Source organism: Oncorhynchus kisutch, linkage group LG2 (assembly GCF_002021735.2).
Source record: "Oncorhynchus kisutch isolate 150728-3 linkage group LG2, Okis_V2, whole genome shotgun sequence".
In the NCBI taxonomy this organism is placed as follows: Eukaryota; Metazoa; Chordata; class Actinopteri; order Salmoniformes; family Salmonidae; genus Oncorhynchus; species Oncorhynchus kisutch.
The window spans coordinates 72,390,836-72,395,739 of record NC_034175.2 but is presented as its reverse complement, the minus strand read 5'-3'; the positions used below and the strand labels follow the sequence as shown (position 1 = coordinate 72,395,739).

The window sequence follows — 4,904 nt, the reverse complement described above, 5'->3', positions numbered from 1 at the left end:
ACGAGCGGTCTGGTCAGCATGCAAGACTACAAGCTTCAAGCTAGTCATATGAGTAGCACGTAAAACCTACACTGCGAACTCTAAACAGATATTTAGTGAAATATTGTATTAATTATCATTAATTATAACAAGGTTTGTTGTTCATCTAGTTAGTTAGCCGAAATTAGAATGCTAGCTAGCTAGTGTTACGTAGCTAAAAATAACACCATGTCTCAAATGGCATGTAAACTAAGTGGAGGATTTGCTTTGCTTTCAAAATCAGACTCTCCAATAGCTGCTCTTTGTTGTATAAATAGTCATGTTACTACCAATACAAATCTGTAGGTCTGTAGTTTCTGCAGCTGAACAGTTGGGACATGAACCGGTGTTGTGTTTTCTTATCTTATCTTTTTCTGTCCCCAGTCCACCTGGCCATGCTGCTGCTCCAGTTTCAACTGTTCAGCCTGTGGCTATGGAACCCTGACCTGTTCACCGGACTTGCTCCCTGTCCCAGACCTGCTGTTTTCAACTCTCTAGAGACAGCAGGAGTGGTAGAGATACTCTTAATGATCGGCTATGAAAAGCCAACTGACATTTACTCCTGAGGTGCTGACCTGCTGCACCCTCGAACACTACTGTGATTATTATTTGACCATGCTGGTCATTTATGAACATTTGAACATCTTGGCCATGTTCTGTTATAATTTCCACCCGGCACAGCCAGAAGAGGACTGGCCACCCCTCATAGCCTGGTTCCTCTCTAGGTTTCTTCCTAGGTTTTGGCCTTTCTAGGGAGTTTTTCTACACCTGCATTGCTTGCTGTTTGGGGTTTTAGGCTGGGTGTCTGTACAGCACTTTGAGATATCAGCTGATGTACGGAGGGCTATATAAATTGATTTGATTTGATTAATTGAAGCCTTTGTGTCCTTTGCAGTGACACCACTCCTCCCCATGAGGAGTCATCATGACATTGGGGGATGTGTCAGGGGAGGGGTTAAAAAAAGGTTTTGACAGAGAGAAGCCACAATAGTTCACGGTGCAGGAGAGAGACCAGAAGGACACTATAAATGCCCACTGGGCACACACTGGTTGAGAATCAACGTTGTTTCCACGTCATTTCCATTAAGTTACGTTCAACCAGGGCATTTCTAGGACAGTGAGATGTTTCATACATAATTACCCAAGAGGAAGGCAGGTCTGGACTTCACGCGCTGAATGATACACCCTATGACGGCTTCCGGTGGGGGCGTTCCTGCTTTGTAGCATTTCGCAGAAGGCTTTGTGTTATACTGATTGCACTATAGGTGTTTGTGAGTGTAGATATGGTTGTCCTTGTTCCGTTGGCGGATTCATTACAACAACAAAAAAATAATCCGGTCTCTGAAAGACTACAACTTGTGTTCGGTGATGCTTCGTGTTCTGCCCCCCCCCCCCCCCCCCCCCCCCCCCCGTCTGTCCCCCAAGGCGGGCTTTTTTTTTTAAAGGAGGCAGACACTAACAACACAAACCTTCGGGAAAATTGAAAGTACTGACCAGAAGCAATGGCTTCAAGTGATCCTCTCATGAACACGAATTTGACGATGGAGAATTTGTTTTTACTGTTCTATTAGCTACATGGTGACATTGCCAGCAGCATACCACCCTGCATACCACCCTGCATACCACCCTGCATACCAGCCAGCATACCACCCTGCATACCAGCCAGCATTACCACCCTGCATACCAGACAGCATACCACCCTGCATACCAGCCAGCATACCACCCTGCATACCACCCAGCATACCCCCCTGCATACCAGCCAGCATACCACCCTGCATACCAGCCAGCATACCAGCCAGCATACCAGCCAGCATACCACCCTGCATACCACCCAGCATACCACCCAGCATACCACCCTGCATACCACCCTGCATACCACCCTGCATACCACCCAGCATACCACCCAGCATACCACCCTGCATACCACCCAGCATACCACCCTGCATACCACCCTGCATGCCACCCTGCATACCACCCAGCATACCACCCTGCATACCACCCAGCATACCACCCTGCATACCACCCTGCATACCACCCTGCATACCACCCAGCATACCACCCTGCATACCACCCTGCATACCACCCAGCATACCACCCTGCATACCACCCAGCATACCACCCTGCATACCACCCAGCATACCATCCAGCATACCACCCTGCATACCAGCCAGCATACCACCCTGCATACCACCCTGCATACCAGCCAGCATACCACCCAGCATACCACCCTGCATACCACCCAGCATACCACCCTGCATACCACCCTGCATACCACCCTGCATACCACCCAGCATACCACCCTGCATACCACCCTGCATACCACCCTGCATACCACCCTGCTGGAAGGGTCAGTACATTCATTTAATAAGTACCGTGTAATTAGACTATTTCCAGTAATTCAGGAAGAGAAACTGCAGCTATTCATAAAAACATAATTGTGTTCCATGACTATTTATTCTATCCACAGACCAAGGTTGTGACGCTAGGACAGCTTTACGTGTAGATCCCACAGCTTCTCGGTGTTCACTGTCAACACTGAAACAATGTAAGTGTAATGAATCTGATTTGATTTGAACATGGATGTTGTATTTACTTTGCGAAAGTCTCTGGTATTGAGCAATACTCCTATGTAGTCTAATGGTTCAGTACTAGACATACACAATATCTGATATCAGAGCCTATTGTGTACAGTTGACACACAACACTAATCAAACTGTTGGAGTGGGTAAACACTCCACAATAGATCTGGTTTTATGCTCTGTCATATCTGACACTGACCTCAAATTAAATCCTAATTTCTAGAACATTTGGAAATTGTGATACTCAAAATAGTAAAACAATTTAATTTTTTTGAACTTAAAGGCGTTAACTAATTTCAGTGTTTATTTTTTGGGGGGGGCCGGGCAGGCAGACGCATTTGGGAAGTTACACCTTTATCAGAGCATCTAAAGATGTGCCAAAACTGTTGTAATTTTTTTTTTATATGCAGTTGCCTAGGTGATAATTACAATTGCCTCACCTGTGTGAGGGTGGTACATAGTGGTAATAAAAACATTAGTGAACAAATTATTGTTACTATATATATATATATATATATCTCACACACATTTGAGAATTGTGGTGCATTTAGTTCCTTCCTTTTGCACAGTAAAGCCTAGAAAAATAGATGTTTTGGGGAATAGAAAAATAAACATCTGGATAGAAAGATTGTGATTGAATGTAGGAAATGATACATATTGTATAAGCATTACAAATACAGTGCAGCTATATCATCTATAACAAAAGGTTCAGTACAGCTATATCATCTATAACAAAAGGTTCAGTACAGCTATATCATCTATAACAAAAGGTTCAGTACAGCTATATCATCTATAACAAAAGGTTCAGTACAGCTATATCATCTATAACAAAAGGTTCAGTGCAGCTATATCATCTATAACAAAAGTCTGAATGAGAAATCATCACTTGGACCTCAAGGATCCATATTTTTGTATTGATAGATTAAATACCATCTCTCATTGTGAGAGCATTTTTGGGAGGTTACCCCCTCTGATAGGTGTGATCTGTTCTAGACCCACAAAAGCATGAAGAGGACGGTGGGCCGTGTTTGCCTTCTAAGTAGTGTTTTACCATAGCATATTCAATATTACCATTAACAATGACTGTTTTTAAGTATTCTTGACTGAATCAACAGATGAAAAGACCATCACCTTGGATCCCAATTCTGTCGGGAGATTTATCTGGCTATCTCTGGACATGACCAGTGCTAGGAACACATACCCATACATCCAGCCCCACACCCTCCACCCAGAGCGGCTCAAACAGAGTGAAATGGTGAGGGGCGCACAAGGCTACAGTAGAGGCTGTCACTACTTGCAAGTGCACTTTAAGAATCTTCCCAGTGGATCACAGGAGGACTCGTGTTGTGAGGTTGGGGTGATGTACAAGGAAAACGCTGGCGAAATGAAGGAGAGTTGGCGCATACGGTTTTCCACCTCTCAGTCTACGCCATATGCTGAGGCAAATTCAGGCGAGACAGTTTATACCATAACCACTGGTAACAACTCTCTTAGCAGCATTCATGTGTATTTAGACTGTGACTCTGGAATCCTTGCTGTGTACGGTAAGGTATCAAGTACAGTAAATATACGTCAAAGTAACTCATTTAATGCAGTAAATCGTGTTTACTCTTTCAACACCAAATTCAGTGAACCTCTGTACCCCATGTTTGTAATCCCTAAAGGGGCAGATATTAGGTTAAATTAGGTGACCCAAATGATGAATATACCCATCTGTAGATTTATAGTCGTGGAACAGTTACATCATCTAAATTGTTAATTTGGAATGCAATCTGTTTTTTGTTCACTGTTAAAAGGAAAATGGCACAATTGATAGTTGTGTACTTATTAGGCATGATGCTTGCTGTGACGGCACAGAAAATAGGACTTTACCTCATTGATGTATTAAAAGATTCATATATTTTTTGTGTGCGTTTTGTTGGTATGTTTTTCTCCCGCTTATCATAGCTTTTCTGTAATGTCAGATTGCTGGGTGGGTGAGGGTTTAAAAAAACACTCAAAAATGTGCACTTGATGAAATTGATGGATTGAAATATCAATAAAAATGCAATGTAACAAATTATTTTCGTTCTTTAACCCTGTTGTCTTTTACTAACACATGTTCAAAGTGTTTTATACTGAGTATATTTGTTGAAATATCAAGCTACATCTCTGAAAGGTGTTTTTCAAATGTAAACCTCATCCTGAAGAGGGCTCCCGAGTGGCGCAGCGGTCTAAGGGCACTGCATCTCAGTGCAAGAGGCGTCACTACAGTCCCTTATGGCGGCGCACAATTGGTCCGGTTTTGATCGGGGTAGGACGTGATTG

General features: G+C 43.3%; 1 long non-coding RNA gene across 1 annotated transcript; it reads left to right on the top strand.

Moving 5' to 3' along the window:
• The first annotated feature begins 2,314 nt into the window (after positions 1-2,314).
• On the top strand, positions 2,315-4,646 carry LOC109903371 (uncharacterized). Its single transcript, XR_002257031.2, has 3 exons — positions 2,315-2,365; positions 2,486-2,563; positions 3,713-4,646. It is a non-coding gene; the product is annotated as an uncharacterized LOC109903371 (long non-coding RNA).
• Positions 4,647-4,904: the final 258 nt, after the last annotated feature.